The sequence below is a fragment of the Notamacropus eugenii genome, chromosome 2 (assembly GCF_028372415.1).
Source record: "Notamacropus eugenii isolate mMacEug1 chromosome 2, mMacEug1.pri_v2, whole genome shotgun sequence".
Classification (NCBI taxonomy): Eukaryota; Metazoa; Chordata; class Mammalia; order Diprotodontia; family Macropodidae; genus Notamacropus; species Notamacropus eugenii.
The window spans coordinates 400,483,048-400,502,261 of record NC_092873.1 but is presented as its reverse complement, the minus strand read 5'-3'; the positions used below and the strand labels follow the sequence as shown (position 1 = coordinate 400,502,261).

Here is a 19,214-nt window from a genome sequence, read left to right as displayed (position 1 = left end):
CATTGACTAAGTGCTGGACTCACTCTCACAGTTAAAAGTTAAATTAAAAGCCTATTTCAACCACTTATTAGTTATGCAACCTTGGGCAATTCATTTAAATTACCTTATCCTCATTCAGCACCTTCCTAACAGGGTTTTTGCAATGACTAAGAGATAAAACAAATATACTTTGCCAATCTTAAAAGTGCTATATGAATAATAAAGTATTATCATTATTATGAAAGGACACTAGGAATTTTTCTTACAGTCATTCAGTCCTGTCTGACTCTTCATGATCCCACTGGACATTTTCTTGGCAAAGATACTAGAGTGGTTTGTCATTATCTTCTCCAGCTCATTTTAGAGATGAGGAAATTGAAGCAAACTGGGTTTAGTGACTTGCCCAGTCACAAGGCTAGTAAGTGCCTGAGGCCACATTTGAACTCAGTCTACACACTTCAGGTCTGGTGCTCCCTCTAGCTGCCCATATCCACACTAAGAATACAGACTGAGAATACAATCTATGTAGAATTTCAATGCTCTTTCCTTTTAACTTAGGCTACCATTAATTATCACTTAACTTCATCAAAGTCTGGATTTTAACATTTATTTACTTAAAGAGTTTCTAAGGCTTAAAAAAGCCATTCAAGTGGGAAAACCCTTCAGGCTGCTTTAGCCACTCCACTTTATCTGAATTAAGAATCACAGACCTCTTTTGTTTATAGTTCCAGTGTCCGGTCTCAATTGCATATTCACTATTTGTGAAAGGAATCTCCAAACTTCCTTTGCAAAAGGATGACTTTTACAAAATCTTTCTTCTTACATCCTAGGTTTGAAAAATTCTGTTTCAAGCCTTTCCCCTGCTTTTTCCAGTCAAGTCCAGAACAAATGATGAGAAAGCTCACTTACCTGGGGTAACTCACTCCAATCCAGGGAGTTTTGACTAGAAATTTTGCACCTATGGCAAAAGGCAGGAAAGCACCTTCAGTTCAAGGATGAGAAGCAGGAAATAGAGGAGGGGAGGATTTCACCTGGCAGCTTCCATAGGCCCTTAATGAATGTGTAACTAGGGACAAGGGTCTATGATAGGCTTTGGACATACAAAGACACAAAGAAAAATCAGTTCTTGTCCTCAAGGGGTTTATATTATATTGAGGGGACACCACAGGTAAATGGATAAAGCAGACACAGTATAGTCTGTAGAGGAAGGGATGGCTAACAATTAGGAGGCTCCGGCTCTTCTAATAGGAAGTACATGAACTGAACCTAGAAGGAAGCTTAGACAGAAGTGGGAGAGTTCATCCCAGGCCTTGAGCAGCCTTTGGAAAGGCACAAAGGTGGAAGACAAAATGCTAATGCTAACATCTAGGAACAGCAAACAAGCCAATTTGGCTAAATAAAACACAGAAGGAAGAAAGGTGAATAATAGGAAATAGCCCTGGAAGGGTAGATTGGCAACAGTGTGGAAATGCCAGATGGTATTTTATTTTGGAGGAGGTAATAAGGAATCATTGAAGGTTCTTGAGCAGAGCAATAAAAAGCTAACTTGTACTTTGGGAAAATGAGTGTGACATCTGTGGAGTATGCATTGAAGAGAAGAAAGAGATTCCACAAGGGTAACAGGACACTGACAAATTGCAATGGTTCCAAAACCTATTAAGTGCAAGCATACAAATTTGAACTTGGTTTCTCCTGACCACAGATATAGGAATTTTTCAGCTATACCAGGACAGAATCAGGATGACTCAGACATGAACTGTGCCGGAGCAAAGGACCAGGGTGGGAAATACCAGGTAAAACAAAGAATCATAGAATATGAGAGCTGGAACTCATCTTAGAAGTAAGAATGAGGAAATTAAAGGCCATAGAGAGATGAAGTAATTTGCCCATGAAAGGTCAGTCACTAGTGTAGAGTCAGTCTGAGTAACTCCATGTTTTAACCTTCCCTGATGTTTGGGTCTTTGGACAGCCAGTTTGTGTGTTCGTCCTTCATTGCCGAAGAGGACCATGCTATCAGAAAAATAATGACATGACTTGCAATTGACTTTGCTTTGAGTGAGGGAGGGCTGTGCAGGTCACCAGCCTCAATTCTCTTCCAGAGCCATTTGAATCCAGTGACCAGACAGATATTCATCAGGATGACTGGAGATGACCCAGGATGAGGCAATTGGAGTTAAGTGACTTGCCCAAGGTTACACAGCTAGTGAGTGTCAAGTGTCTGAGGTGAGATTTGAACTCCGGTCCTCCTGATTCTTGCACTGGTGCTCTATCCACTGCAACCACCTAGGAAGTCCACATGAGCACTAATCCTACAGTCTTAATCTCATCTCCCTCTGAAGCTGTAATGGTAGGGTGGAGATGGAGCTGAGGTGATATTTATCCGATATCCTCACTGAAAACATGTCCCAGTCAGGATTGTTTTACCCTCATATGGAAATTGCTTTATAAAAGCAGCACACAGTTTGAATTTCAGGCTGGCCTCACATGATCTGCTTAATGCCTTGCTATGCTGATAAACTCCTTTCAGTCTTATTTCTTGAGTTTGCCTTATAGACCAAAGCAAGGTCTGAATCAAGATTTCTTTTAACAGTACCACAAAGAGCTGAGAATAGAATCCAGATCTCTAGATTCCCAAGGCCATGAACTTTCCATCAGCCCATAGCCTGCCAGACTTGAGTCACAGGAAGTAGAATGATGAGCAGCCTGACTTCACATAAATCTCTTCCAACATTATGCCTTTATGAATTTGTTTCTCTAGTGCAATGCTTTTCAGGTCTTCCAACACATACCATTTCATCATAGGTTATGAAAAAAATTTGTCTCTTTTTACCTAAGGAAGTATAACATGCCAACTTCTATTCAGAAATCTCATACTTCATTTTTTATTTTCCTGTAAGCCACCTGGTAGTGTGCAAATATGTACACAATAAAAGCCACTTTAAAAGAATCCCAATCGACTAGTGGGTAATATACTGTAAGTGCTAGCTCTGTTAATCCAAAGTGCAACATCAGGATCAGACATGCCCTGCTGAAATCCACATCTTTCCCAATTCAGCTCCAGAGCCCTTTAGCCCAAGGCTTATTCTAAAAGTTTTAGTCAATTGTTTCTAAAGCATCAGTGATGAACAACATGCCACTTTGGTATGTATCATCTATTCCAAAAATTTTTGGACTCATGGAAAAATATCAAGAAATTCACATGAATAGAGCCTTTAGTGAATTTAAGGTTCATAGCTTCCCCGATCATGGTTTAAGGTAGGATGGAATCAGCTCAATTGCTATTTCAACATGATATCTTTTTTGATCCCCATAGTACTGTCTTCCATCCTCTACCTTTATTTCATATTTATTTTGCATATATTTATATGTGTACATATCTCCACCTACAGAAAGTAGGCATGGAACCTCCTTGATGGCAAGGGTAGTTTTATTTCTGTCTTTGTTTCCAGAGCCTAACACAATGACTGGTACTTAGTACAGGGCTTAACCGATGGATGTAAGACCAGAAATGGAGTTAAGCAAGGAGAGGATATAAGCCTTTTCTCTGGGCTTAGCTTTGTTTTTGTTCCTTCCCTCTTTCCCATTCACTTGCATAGGAGTACAAAATAGTTTTGAGATTGAGAAAGTAAGGGGGCTTTGAGGTGGGGCAGGGGTAGGGAAATAGAATTTTGAACTTAAACTATATCTATTTTAAAAATTCTTTTATTCAGTTTGGTGAAAGAATGACATCCAGATGGATGCTAACTGGAGAGTTTAGCAGCTAGAAATTAGGCAGGGAGCTATATGTCTTTCTAAATCAGACAAAATTATGAGAGAAACATTGACCTTGTTTTTGTTTCAGTCATTTTTCAGTTTTGTCTGACTCTTCACGACTCCTTTTAGGGTTTTTGTTGGCAAAGCTACTGGAGTCATTTACCATTTTCTTCTCCAGCACATTTTACAGAAGAGGAAACTGAGGCAAACAGTGTTAAGTGTCTTTTTCAGAGTCATGCAGCTAATGAGTGCCTGATGCCAGATTTGAACTCAGATTTTACTGACTCCAGACCCAGTGCTCTATCCACAGCAGCACTTAGATGACTGACGTTGACCTTGGAGACCAGCTAATAGAGTTCACAAATCTATAAACCTGAAAACACCAGTTGGGATATCTTTGATCCTGTGTCCTAAAGGCCTTAACATATGTGACAAAGAATCTTCTCCCAGGGAAGAAATGCTCAATCTAAAAATTCCTATTTTACATACTCCCTGGGGTCTTTGTCTTTCTCAAAAAGCTATAGCCAATTAATCAGTTAAGATTTATTTAGTGCCTACTACATAACAATTATTGTACTGAGTATACTAAAAACGGCAAAAGACAGTCCCCACTCTCAAGTATCACAATCTAATGAGGAAGACAATGTGCAAACAAATATATACAGACAAGATCTATATAGGATATGTAGGAAATGTCATTTGTCTTTCATTCTTGAAGAAGACCCTGACATCAGAAAGATGATGTCATGACTAGACAAAGAATTGGATTTAAGTGAGGGCTGTGCAAAGTCACCAGGCTCACTCTCTCCTCCAGAACCATCTGGGTCTAGTGAGAAGATCTAGATCAGAATAATTAGAGATGGCTCCTAAATAGGAAAGAATGAGCAGAAAGAAGGCACTAGAATTAAGAGGGGTTGGGAAAGGTTTCCAATAAAAGATGACATTTTAGTTGAGATTTAAAGTAAGCCAGGAAAGTCAATAGTTAGAGCCGAGGAGGGAAAACTTTCCAGTCATGGAGGACAGTCAGAGAAATGCCTGCAGCTAAAGTATGGAGTGTCTTCTTTATGGAATAGAAAGGAGACCAGTCTCACCGGATACAAAGGATATGTGGTGAGGGAGAAGACTGGAAAGATACAAGGGGCTTAGGCTATGAAAGGTTTTGAATGTCAGAGCATTTCAGATTTGATCTTGGGGTGATAGGGAGTCATTGGAGTTAACTTGGTGGGAGTGTGGACATAGTGATATAACTGATTGTAGGGGAGAAGAGGAAGGGGGAAAACCCTCTGTACTTCTTGCTCAAAGAACAATGTCAGAATATGTGCCATCTCTCATGAGGGAGAGATAATATCTTGGCTTAGGCCTCTGACTAAAGTCTAAATATGGAAACTAAAATAAGCTCCCCAACATCAAATGATCTATGTATCTATGTATTTACGTAGTTATCTCCCTATATACACATCTATGTATTATGCATATTGTTGTGTGTACATACATACATACATGTGCATGCACACACACACACACACACATATATATATGGAGAGAAAGAGAGAGAGAGAGAGAGAGAGAGAGAGAGAGAGAGAGAGAGAGAGAGAGAGAGAGAGAGAGAGAGAGAGAGAGAGAGAGAGAATAAGAACCGCAATGCTGGACAGCAGTAATGTGAGACCTACAGGGTTAAAACAATGGCTGGTAGAGACTATATGTCTCATGAAACTTTTGAAGAGCTTGCCTGGCAGAAGTAGCATAATGTAATCATCAAAGGATATCAGTGGTCCTGTACTATTTGGGGCATGAGTTGTTCCTGCATACACGTACCTTCTTTAGGCACACATTTTCCCTATGTGTGTGTTTTGTCCATGCATTTTTCCTTTGCTTATCTGCTCTTTCCACTGATAGATTAAGTATTTATGGGAATGTGAGTAACAGATTTGTTCGGAAATATTTTAAGGCTACTTTTCTTCCCACTATACCTAATATTTTTACTTTAAATTGTGTCCTCCAAATACTTTGACCTTAACATAGCCTTGTTTGGGTATCTAATGTGCATGTGTTTGTACATGAATGTGTGTGAGTTTTTCACAGGTGCAGTGGCAACAAGGCAACTTAGCAACTTAAAGATCTCCATTTAGTCTTTACTCATTAAAAAGGATGACACTTTAGATCACTTTGTAGGGGACAAAGAGTTTGACTTGAAAGTATAAGGTAGGTAGATGGCCTCTGTACAATCTGTGGAGCCAAGCCATTGTAGATGACCTACAAGAGTTCTATATTCACAGCATCTTCTGCAGCCTTGACATGAATCAAAGTCCAATCACTGCATGTGCCAGGCTGAAAAAATGAATATTAATCACAGACAGATGGCCCCACTGGTACAGCAGGTTACTAGACACTATTTCTGAGCAATAAAGGGTATTTTGAAGTTAAAAAGAAGCCTCTCTGGAATTTTTTTTCTTCCTATGAAACAAATATCTCATAAACCCCTCCAGAAATGTTGATGTGTATTCATGAAGAACTAATAATGACCTCTTAAGGCCAATGTATTGCATTCAGTACCACAAGTGTGCATCTCCTACTTTCTAGATCCTTCACTCATGGGTTCCCCTCTCCTGTGCACCCCTACATGACAGACACAGTAGAAACCTCCTAAATAGCCTGCCTAGGAAGGATGCTGAACCATAAAGCACATAGATACTGCCTTCAGGTACACAGGCTTAAGTTGGGTTTTAAATGTTACTCCTGAGGCTATACCGCAGAAATTAAAAAGAGCTATAGGAGGGCCTCCAGGGTTTTAGGGAGATTTTCAATGGAGGATTCAGGATAAAACATGGACAAAAGTTATATAAGATGAGACTGAATAGGCATGTAATCTGTAATGAATTGTCCCTCTTCAGGAGATCTTCAAGTAGATTTTACATAACCACTTGTAAGGAACTGTGCAGAATGTACTTCTGTAATTTAACTAGATGACCTTGAAGGTCCCTTCCAGCTTTGAGATTCTAGACTCCTCCTCAGCATCAGAGAGCACTCAAAGTATCACAACAAAGCTTCCCTATGCAATGTATTAGCCTTGTTCCATTTCTTTGTCTTATTAGTAAACTGTCGTTCTATGTGTATTCTGCTGTGGGGGGTTGGGGGAAGCATTAGAAGAAGGAAAAAAAAACCAACTCCATAAAATATGAAATTTAACCTTCACGTGTTACTGGAAGTAATAGCTATGTACTCAGAATATTATTCAGGGGGATACTAATGTGTCTTTATGCAGATGTGAGGGTATGTGTTCAGGATAAAGGGGGTCCCATGAGAGAAAGATTTAGAAAAGGAAGTGTGGACACATAAAAAGGGTCTAGTCATTTTCCAGACACCATATAGTAAGCAGTTCCAGCCAGTGGTGTTCTGGAGAGAGTTTGAAAGAGTAGATAGGATTATTATTTGTTCTTCATCCTCGTAGAGGACCAATGACACCAGGAGAGTGATGTCTTGACTGGCAAGTGATTTGGATTCAGGTGAGGCAAATCTGTGCAGTCACCAGCCCCACCCTCTCCTCCAGAATTATCTGAGTCCAGTAGTGAAACATAGGTCAGGATGACTGACGACTGAGAGATCGTTGTGAAAACTTCAGTGTGAACATTTTCACATCTAAAATGAGCAAATGCTCTAAGTCTGGGCTTTGATTGTTTTGTTCATGGTGGGTGGAGAGAGAGAGAGTATTTATTTGGCATTTATTTGGCACCTTCTATGTGCCAGGTTTTACATATATTATCTCATTTAATCCTCACAAGAACCCAGAGAGGTAGGTGAATTCAAATGTGGCCTTAAGTCTTCCTGACTCCAGGTCCAGCATTCTATCTATAGCTCTACCTAGCTGCCTTAATGAAGATTAAATTTACAAGTGTATGGTGGGTACATTTTTTTTTTTTGGTTGTAAAACATTTACTACTATCCCACTGGCTCTTGTCTTCATTAAACAGAGCTGAGTGAGGGGCTTTTTTTTAAAGCTCTAAGTCCTCTTGAATTACAAGGCAATATCAGAGACCCAGAAACTGTGAAAGTCAATAAAAGCAGTTCTTTCCACTTCTACCATTATTTTGGGTTATTTAGCTTACTTTTAAAATGCAAATCACTTAATATAAGTTAAATGGTGTTATGTTCCAGTGCAAAGAATACTAGCCCTAGAATTAAGAGACCTAGGTTCCAGTCCTAGCTGGAACTAACTATTTCTTTGGGCAACCCATTTATTTTCTAAGGGTTTTCCTCATTTGTAAAATAAGTGGGTTGGGACAGAGGTCCTTAGTATAAGATTCTTCCATTCTACCCCCCACTTTTGCTTTCTAATGTGAATTACTTCAGTGAGATGAATTTCTTAAAACTTTAGATCTCTGCATTTGGAGGTTTAGAATGAAAGAAAAAAAAAAGATGATCTGAGAGCAAGGAAACTGAAGAGGATTATTTTTAGAGCACTGGTCTGCTTGGATAAGGGGCAGCTAGGTAGGGAAGTGAACAGAACCCTGGAGTCAGGAAGACCTGAGTTCAAATCTGGCCTCAGATAACATCTGTGTTTCTTGGGGCAAGTCACTTAACCCTGTTTAATCTCTGTAATGGTAAGGGAATTTGAACATCTTCCCTGCCCCTTAATAGGACCATGTGAGCTGCTTTGGGCTTTGGTTCAGCCCACAGCCTGAGTCACATGGAGCCCATGGTGAAAGGAGGCAGAAAGAGAGAGTGAGACAGAGCTGAGGTAGTGCAGCTAGCCTGAGTGAGAGAGGGTGGAAATTTTGCCTAGGGGAGCTTGTCTGTGTGGAGGCCTAACAGAAGGAAGGCTTGGGAATGGCAGTGCTCCCTTTATTGGTAATGTGTACAAACTTAGTTGCTACCATGGTGGAACTGACTTTCTGGTATCTGAATAAATATCTTGGTTTTGTCTTTGAGGAAAAGAGTTAATAGTTTGCGAATCTGCCCTGGAAATATGCATGCATATTGATAGTGGCTGCTATGGGTATCATATTGGCATTATATTACTTCACTTTCCTCATCTGTAAAATAAGTTGGAAAAGGAAATGGCAAAGCACTCAGTAAATTTGCGAAAACCTCAAAGAGGGTCAAGAAGAGTCTGATGTGACTGAAACAGCTAACCAACAATAACTACTTGGGAAAGGGACAGAGATAAATGTTGAGGGACAGGGAAGGGTGTATAGAGAGGTGGGAGGACATCAAAGACACACTTTGCCCATTTTACCATTTTCTCCTAGACCCTTGATAATAGTAGTGTGTGTAATACAGTACTGCTTTGGGACACTTGTCTAATTTTTTGATGTTTGGTACACTTTGGTATACTTTAATAAACATAAAGTATAAGAAAGAGTTGAACTACACTATTAAAAAACATATGTGTATGTATGTATATATATATGCATATATTATGTGTATACATTCAGAACATAAACATTTATATATGGACATATATAAATGTTTGTGTGTGTGTGTTTCTGAATAAGCTGTGTGTGGATTGTCCTTCATTCTTGAAGAAGACCATGACATCAGGAAGATGATGCCATGACTTGTGAATCAACTGGCATAAAATAGGCAAAAGAAAAATCTCGGTCATAATAGTAAATCACTGATACAAGCAGAATACGAAATCTTTTCTTATAAGCAGGAAAATCTCCTTTGTTTGAAATAGCTTAATAATAGGATTGTCTACAAGCACAGGACTAGATGACCTTGGAGTTTCATCCCAATTCTGTAATTCTAGGTTCCTGGATGTTTTGCTGCCTCTATTGGACAAACACATTATCTCTCTTTTTTTCCTTCCTTCCTTCCTTCCTTCCTTCCTTCCTTCCTTCCTTCCTTCCTTCCTTCCTTCCTTCCTTCCTTCCTCCCTCTCTCCTTCCCTCCCTCTCTTCCTCTCTCTTTCTTCTTTCTTTTTTCTTTAACTAGTTCTTTAAAAGGCTTTTAAAAGATAAGCATATGAAGAGGGGAAAAGTGATACATATTTATTCTACCTCATATATCCTAAAATGTCATGGATTCTTAATTCATGGTTTATCTAGTCTTTCAGCTAATGATCCATGGGGCCCAAGACAAAAATATTTTATTTATTCTCCTTATCGTCCCATTTGTTATGCACTGACATTAATTTAAAAAAAAAACAAACCCTTGACATGAGTAAATATGAATACATATTTGTATAGCATATATGTATATACACATATATATGTTACTCCTAAAGTAGATTTAAGCAATTTGCGATTCTCTCTGTGTCTCTTTGTCTCTCTTTCTCTCCCTACACACACACACACACACACACACACACACACACACACACATCCTTATGACACTGCCTTCGCTTTTTTTTCCTTCTCAGAATGACTGAAACCTCACTAATAAAGCAAGTCAGTTTTTTTTTTAGATATTTGGTTCAACTCTTCTATTTTTATGACACTGACTTGCTGAATAATAATAATATATTTTTATAATACTTTAAAGTTTGCTTTCCATGTATAATCTCATTTTTTCCTATACTGACCCTGTGAAATAAGTGCCTTTATCCCCATTTTACAGATGAGGAGACTGAAGTTGATAGTTAAAAGACAAGCTGAGTAATAGAAGTCACCTTGAGTGACTAAGTCTCTTAAGCAGGATTTGAATCCAGTTCTTTCTGATTCCAAATCCAGTGCTCTATTTGGTCATGGGAGTGATGTCTACCATTTAATGTCTACCTGTTGATTTTGGCATTAATTCCCCCAGGATTATCACTCACTTTCCTGACTCCTTCCACATTCCCATGTCTACTTTCATTAACTCAAAGCTTCTCTCCTGCATAAAGTCTTGACAAACTAACTCCATTAACTTTGATCAAGGCTCTATTTTGTATTCTCTTAGCACTTGCAGATGCAGACTTATTTTGTTCTTTCAGATATGGTACTTAACATTAATCTTATTCAGCATGCGTTTTTATTATTATCATTTGATGTATGTAGCTTGTGTCATTTTTTTTGAATGCAGATGTGTGTATTGACACATCTCTGACCCATATTCTCTATTGACACATCTCTGACACATATTCTCTATGTATGTGGCTTTGGGCAATCACATAGCCTCTCATTGTCCTGGGCAGCTCTTAAGATTACAAAGTACAGAACAGTTGCTAAGCTACAACAGTAGAAGGAATTTCCACAAAGGAAATTCTCTCCATTGATTACAGGCTGAAGGAAGAAGAAGAAGAAGAAAGAAGAAGAAGAAATAGACATAATATAACCAACATAGTTAGGTGATTCATTAAAATCTAGACTTGGGAATCAGGATGACCTAAGTTCAAATCCTGAGTCAGACACTTATGAACTCCAAGGACTCCTGGAAAGTCAGTAAGCCCTCTAGGCTTCCATTTCCTTATCTGTAAAATGGGGATAATGAGAACACCTACTTTACAGGGTTACTGTGAGGACCAAAGGAGATAACATATATAAAGTTCTTTGTAATCCTTAAAATATCACAGGAATACTAGCTAACACTATGTAGTTAACATGTATTTGCAAAGAAAACAGCTAGAATTCTAAGTTATCACAAGATAAGTGGGTCTTTCCATTTTTATGACTCTGAAGCAACGTTTGCAATCACCATTTACTCAAAGATCCACGTGGATGAGGTTTTTGTTTTTAAGGGGAAAAATAGGCAGGCTATGTTTATTTTTATTTCCAAAGGCCAAGTAAGCATCAGACTATTACCAGGTTAGATGCAGCAGAGACCTCACACCTAGTATCCTTGACTCACTTTAGCATGCAAGAGTTTCACTCTCATTGTTTATCATTGTTATTAGAGCTAAGAAACCTACAGACTCCAAAACAGAAATTCAAGGTATTTAATTTTAAAATATACTTAAAAAATTTTAAAGATAGTTTTGAAACATCTACCAAAAATGACATTAAAAAATAATCCAAGTATAATGCCTTGGTATTTTTCCCTATAGTTATGGCTGACCAAATATATGCATATCTGTGCATAACATCTACATAATTATTTATCTCTATATATTCCTAGGTGCATATATAATATAGACATATGCATACCTATAACATATGTGTTATATATGTCATCCATACATGTATGCATGCACATAGGCATCTTTTAGCATTTACTTTGAAACCTTTCTGAAAGTGAATATAACTCTATGTCATTTGGCTAAGTGGTGTTTCCTGGGAATTCTGCCCATTTCCATATAGATAAAAAGTGACTGCTCAGCTGTTGCTATGCAGACTTGTCTCTCCAGCAAAATGAAAATCTGTCTGTGATCTATTTAAATGGGTGGAGCAAAGAATCAGAAGAGCAGGTGGATTTATCAGTCTTAATATACCATTTTTTAATGTAGAGTGTGGTATAAGGTAACTCTAAATGGGACTCCTAAGAGGAGTCAGAAGTAACTTCATGGTAAGGCAGTGTGAACTACAATGAAAGTTTAGTTTTAGAGTCTATAATGCTTTGGAGTTAACCAATTTTTTACTTCCATTACCTCATTTTATATTTATAGCAACCCTGTGGGTCAGGTTATGCAAATATTCTTATCCCCATTATATATATGAAGAAACTGAAGCTTTTTTTTTGGAGGGGGGAACAGACAAAGCACTGGACACAGAGTCTGGAGAATTTGTATTTGATGAGGGCATGGAATGCACCTTATGTTTCCAGCACTGCGCAAAAGCCTCACACATGGCAGTAGATTAACAAATGTTTACCGAATGAATGAGTCAGAGGAACAGGAGTTAAGTCCAAGTTTGGCTACTTACTAACCATGTGACCTTGGAAAACTCACTGCCTCTTCAAATCTCAGATTCTATACCTATAAAATGGGTATATAACAATACTTGCATTACTTGCCCCACAGAGTTGTTGTAAAGATTAAATGAGAAGATGTATTCAGAACCAATCTGTAAATCACCACATGCTCTATAAACGTGAGTTATTATTACTAGTTTTGGGCATTATTACTAACTGTTATAAATATCCCTGCAGCCACAAAGCTAGTAAGTGACAGAGTCAGAACATATCAGTTCACATCCCTTAGCTCCAATTTAATCATTTAATGCACTATGTGTAATACTGCTTCTTTCATAGAAGCAACTTGAACTGTTTTATAGCCATGTATCACTCATTTCAGAGGACATCCATTCTTGACAGATTTCTAGCTTTACATTAAGGCATTTGTGCAATGGATGAGGGGAAAAAAGGGTTTGTGAAAGCAACTTAATTTCTATTAGCACATAGCATGCACACTAATATTAACCTTCTTTGATCTTTCCTCCTTTGCTCTTGATGGAGATGGTTGATGAGGATCAGAGAAATTAAATGAACTATCAATGACAGGACTCAGACACAGGCACTGACAACACACCACCTGGAAGAAATAAAAAAAGGCAATAATCCACCTCATTCTCCTTATGTAATCAAGGCAATGATTTCAAGTTTATTATGACTATAACTGGCATATTATTTAAGCTCAAAAAGGGGTGGGAGGACCTAAGTCCATGTACTGATTCATTCATTCATTTTATTCATTTGACAAACATGCATCAGGGAGGAGAAGAATACTTCTGGCTTGGGGAATGTGGCAAAATTTTATAAAGGAGATAGAATTACAGTTGCACCTTGAATTTTAAGAGGTGAAACCTAGAGGTCAAAACAGTGCAGGTGCAGGGAATAATATGAACAAAGGCACAGTTGGAGGGTGAATGGCATGTTTGGGTCACAACAAATCCTACTATTTGAACAGAGTATAAGGAAGGTAAGGGGAAGTAACAGGTGATAAAACCCAACATAGATGAATATACCAATACGGTCTCTTTCATCAGTATTTTTTATGCACCCTAGGTGAGGTTTAAAAGCCAAGTTTTTTTTAAATGAGTTGGTCAGAAACATAAAATTCATATTTAGTATCTACAAACACTTCAAAATATGCATTGGAGACCTTTCTAATAAAAATCTTGATTTGTAGAGGCTTTAAAAAATATATACATACATATATATATAATGGAAGATCTTTTGCAGATTACAGAGTTAATTCTGATTGACTGATATGAAAAAGATTTCTAAATAAATTTCATGTTTTATGTAACACAGGAATTATGATATATATATATTATATACACCTTTAATCTGTACAATTCTTCTCTGATGAAAAAACCTCCTTTCCACATAATTTATTCCTTCAAGCATGAAGAACATTTTTGCCTTCATCCCAGCACTCTTCCTTGACTGCTTTCTCTTCTCTCTTTGAGTTCAGTTGCCTTCCAAGACATCCTAGATGTATGGGTTTGATTGGCCATTTTAATGATCTCACTATCCCCCTAGATTCTCTGTCCTTCAACTTCTGCCATACATGCCTTACCAGTTCTAAACCCAATGCTCCTATCCTGAGGAAACTAATGAAATCATGCTGTTATCTGCTACAAGTTCATGCTATTTGACCTTATCAATGCCTCAGTTAGTAATCCAGTCATTCATCTCTGATCAAACCCCTGCCACATGCCCTACAATGATTATTCTTAATATTTTTAAGTGCTTGAAGCCTCAGAATAAACTCTCTAAATCAATCCACTATTCTCCTCCTCAACATTCCATAGGATCATAGATTACAAAGACAAAAGAAACCATAGAGATAATCTAACACCTACCTCTTTGTTTACAGATAGAGAAAAGGAAGCCTGGTGAGGTTAAATGACTTATCCTAGCTCGCATGGATACTGAGTAACAGTCAGAAATTGAAATTAAATCCAGTATCCTTTCAACTGTAACATACTTCCTCTAAAACATTCCTACAATTCCCTCATCCTTTTTTCTTTTCTGTCTCAGTAAAATAAACAGGGAACCTTTCTCTTCACCAGAAATAATTCATCTACCCATGCACTTCACCCTATTTTTTCCTGCTTCCTTGAGAATTTTTCTGCATCAATTATTGCTTGATGCCCCCTCCCCTTTTCATTTTCAATTTCTCTCCTTCCCTGCATTTTCCTGTCTGCCTCCAAACATTCAGTTTCTGAATTTCTGAAATTCCTTAATTTGACACTTTCACTTCTTCAAAGGACCATTCCATCCTTCTTTCCCTTTATTGTCTACCATTTAAAAAGAGTAAATCTATTATCAATATTTCCCTTTACTACACATTCACACAAAAGCAATCTCTCTTCTCAGAACTCATGGAATTCTGTTTTGTACCTTTATAAATGCATTTATTACATTATACTGTGTATTATATGACTTTGTATATGTACCTAGAAGACCTACAGGAAGGACTCTAGTGCTTTTTGGAAGATTTATGGGAGGCTTTGAACTAGAGTTTTTCAGGCTGAAATTGCATGGAAGGACTCTGCAGTAGTGGAGGCAGTGTCCAAATTGATGAGATCACAGATACAATGAAATGATAGGAGAGTGGGCAGCAAATCTAGTCCTTACAAGCTTGCAGAGTATTCCTCTGAGGTAATCGCCATGTGGACTCAGGAGCATGCACATATATATCATGGTTCTGGTCTACTATCCACAAGGTAAAGAAGAGCCTTTTAGATCAAGAATGGAGCTAAAACTGGGGTAAATTCAAAAGGCACTAGTCAACAAGGGACTGTTCCTTGGTCTGACTTTTTCCTGCCTGATATATTCATGTGAGGAGTCAAGGACTCTACATTCAGCTGGAAGAGAGGCAATAGTCTATTTTCACCAGGGCTGTCATAATATGGTCCATAAGTGTATGGTCCTACTCGTACTTCTGTGGTTGCTGTGTCCATTCTTCCTGCTTCAGTAAAAAAAATTAGAGATGGCAGCAACCTTGTGAGATTCAAAAGGTCAGGAGAGCAAGCCACCAGGGTTCTGTGAGTAAAATTCATGCTGAGTTTTGTGGTCAGCCAGTCCATCATCAAAGTCCTGAGAAACAACCTTTGGGACCCAAGCCAATGGTAGCTAACATCGAAACTGTTTTAGCTATGCCATATTTGTGTGCGAACTTGGTGGAACCAATGCTATCTAGAACCTGTGTTAAGCCTGGTCTCAGTCTCAGCAGGGATCATGGGAAATAGGAAGACTGAATTTCTAGAGTGACTGCCTTCCTTCCTTCCTTCCTATACCTGCAAAGGAAACATTCATTTATAACAAAACCTAATGGAATAGGGAAATATTTTAATTGCCGCTGACAGCAAAAAAAACCACACTGGAATGGGAACTTAAGGAAAAAGCAATACAGGATGCTCAAACTTGGAGGGATTTTATACTCAAACCTCTGGAACCCTGAGGGATAGATTTCACCTTTGCATCTCCTCTCAGCAATTAGCACAGAGTAAGTTTTCATTAATAATTTGTTGAGTTAAGTAATTTTAAGATGAAATAACAGTGGCCAGAGAGTTTTATTATAATAATTTTGCTAATTAACTTCACAACATCTGAAGTTTTCTTTTTTGGTTGCTTTAATGGGATCAATATTACCTATTTACTATTTTGAGTTGTTTTGATTGCAAAAAGATATAAACCTTATAAAAATTTATTTTGGAATTTTAAGAAATGATAATATAATAAATATAGCAGAAAATGACTTATCTGAATCTATTGGGAAAACATATAATAGAGATATCAGAAAACCTGCCGAGTTTGGAGAGCCCTTTCTGCACATATAAATATAATACAATGTCGCAGTGCATCAGGTGGCACAGTGGGAATTTTCCCACCACTCAATAATGTAAATATATGTAGTACTCATAGACTGGTTGAGTCCAAAGATTCATAGGATGTAAGAACTGGTAGGGATCCACAACTTAAAAAATATCTAGTTCAAGCTTATGATTTTCCAGATGAAGAAACTGGAATGCTGAGTATTTTGAAGAGAAGGGTCTCAGAAGGTCCTATGGCAAAGAGTGCAACCAAAGATACATTTAATAAGAAGCTGGAGGATGAGAAAATACTATGAATGTGAAAGTATCTCACATTAAAATTCTTAGGACAGTGGCTTATGGTTCTTTCTACAAGAAGAGATTTTGAGTTCTGAAAATAAAGAGAAGGTAATTTCTTTTCTTTTTTAGCCACATGATATTTATGTAATTTAAAATAAGTGGCTTCTATAAATTATTAGAAAGTAAAAACCCTAAGAGCCAGAGACAATAGGGTTACTTCATGGGCAGTTACAGGTACCTGTTATCATCTGCCATTCACAAAGCATGACGTGTTTATTTCCTCAGTTTGAGAAACTTACAAATGAAGACTAGGACAAGACATAATTCTTTCTTGTTTCCTCCATAAATCATGGAAACTGACATTAAAATGGTGAAAACACATATTGTATGTTAATGAAAGTTTCTTCTGAAATGATTTTCATGATCAGTCTCTGTGACAGGTTCTGTTTAAGACCACAGACAGAAAAAGTTGAATCTTTTGCTCATTTCCATAAGGACTATGCATAGAAATTGAGCATGACAGCTGAGACATTAATGCGATGGCCTTTTAGTAAATGAAGGCATTATACACAAATAACAGACTACATACAGTATGTTAATGCAAACGTCTACCCTCAGAGATCAGTGTTCCTAGGAAAATTTCAACATGATTTAGAAGCCTTTTGGTTTGAGCTAATGTCTGACAAAATAAAGAAAATAAATTGTCTTTACCCCTTTAGTTGCATGTTTTGTTATCCATGGAGCAGATTAAATTGTTTTGCTATAATAATGTTTATGCAAAGAGCAGGATTTCTACCACATGCACATATAGAGAAATTCTCTCTCTGCGTTCTCCTTCTCCTTCTTCTCCTTCTCCTCCTCCTCCTTCTTCTTCTCTTCTTCCTCTCTTCATTCTCCTCTTCTTCCTTCTCCTCCTCCTCCTTCTCCTCCTCCTCCTCCTCCTCTTCCTACTTCTTCTTGTTGTTCTTGTTGTTGTTGTTGTTCTTCTTCTTCATCTCCTTCTTCTCTCAAATCCTATATAATCTTTATCTCTTTTTAATTATTTCTTCAGAAAGAATTTTGCTTCTAAACATAAGCACCTACGTGATATGATGGATAAAAGTGATGGACTTAAAGTCAGGAACATCTGAAATTGAAACGACTCAGAAATGAACCAACCATGTGACAATGGTCATGTCACTTAACCTCTGCCTCAGTTTTCTCATCTGTAAAATGGGGATCATAGTAGCATGAACCTCCAAGAGATATTGTGAGGATCACATGAGATAATATTTCTAAAAAGCATTTAGCACAGTGTCTGCCACATAGTAGGTTTTATATGAATACTCGTGTCTTTCTCCTTCTCTTCCCTTCCTATTAATCCAGTCAACATAAAAAAGTTATTAAGCACCTATTGGGGGTAGATAAGTGGCATAGTGGATATAGTGCTAGGCTTGGAGTCAGAAAGACCTGAGTTCAAATCTAGCCCTATATAGTTAGTGGCTGTGTAACCCTGGGCAAGTCACTTAACCTTGTTTGCCTTGGTTTCTCACCTGTAAAATGAGCTGAAGAAGGACGTGGCAAACCACTCCAGTATCTTTGACAAGGTGACCCCATTAGGAAGAGTTAGACATGACTGAAATGACTGAGCAACCACAACAACAACACCTTAGCACATGACTCTGCCTACAGTAGGTACTAAAAATATTGGTTGAATTGAACTGAATTATATTGTGCTGTCTTTAGACATACGAAGAAAAGGAAAGTTATGAAGTAGTGTAGAACAATTAATTGCCATATGGACACTTGTTAAATGTTCTTATTTAATAGAAGGCACATAACTCTTCACCCCACACACACAGGCTTTTAATTCTCCAAAGAGAGACAATTCTGGAAATCTCCTAGCCAAACAAGTAGGGGAATTTTTCCGCCTCCTCAGTAAGTTGGTACTAAATGTTCTGAGATCAGGCCTGAGGAAACCACAAACAAAAATATGATTGTTTCAGAACAGTGAGAGGTGGGGACACTCTTTGCAGAAGTGTTGGAACACCTATTGTACAGGGATACACTCTGTCCCCCTTTTTCAATATCTAGGCAGCCTACCTACATTACCTCCCCAGATTCTCTTATTTTCTTATAAGCATCTTGAAGTGTGCCAAGATTCTGCATCTAAGACTTGGGAAAATCATGTCACATTTCATTTATAGGGATTGTATTAGGAAATGCAAAACAAGGGTCCTGTCTTGAATGTTACACTGCTATTGAGACATAAAAGGCCAACTCAATATAATTCTTCATTGTAGCCAATCTATAAATATATATGCTTCTGCTAATAGCTTGGGGGCATGAGGCCTTAAGGGAAACTAAAAGGTTCTCTTTGCCTCAGGTCTGGTATCCTTTGGAAGAAAGGCTTGAGAAGGAAAAAAAAATCCAAATTCCTTTAAATGCAGAAATAGGTGAAATATTTTCACCAAGAAGGAATAAGGCTATTTTTTTAAAAAAAAGATTTATTAGGAAAAATGGCCTAAGAAGTAACATAATCTTAGACCTGGAAGAACCTTCAGAGATCATTTTTGCAAACAAGAA

At 37.8% G+C, this 19,214-nt stretch overlaps 1 protein-coding gene across 2 annotated transcripts in view; it reads right to left on the bottom strand.

Annotated features, from left to right (window-relative positions):
• CHRM3 (cholinergic receptor muscarinic 3) overlaps positions 1-19,214 on the bottom strand; it is a 626,574-nt gene that overhangs the window by 85,046 nt on the left and 522,314 nt on the right. For both annotated transcript variants that reach the window (XM_072647563.1, XM_072647564.1), the window contains one exon: positions 13,007-13,117. The gene's annotated coding sequence lies outside the window, so the exon portion shown is untranslated. The remainder of the gene's footprint in view (positions 1-13,006; positions 13,118-19,214) is intronic.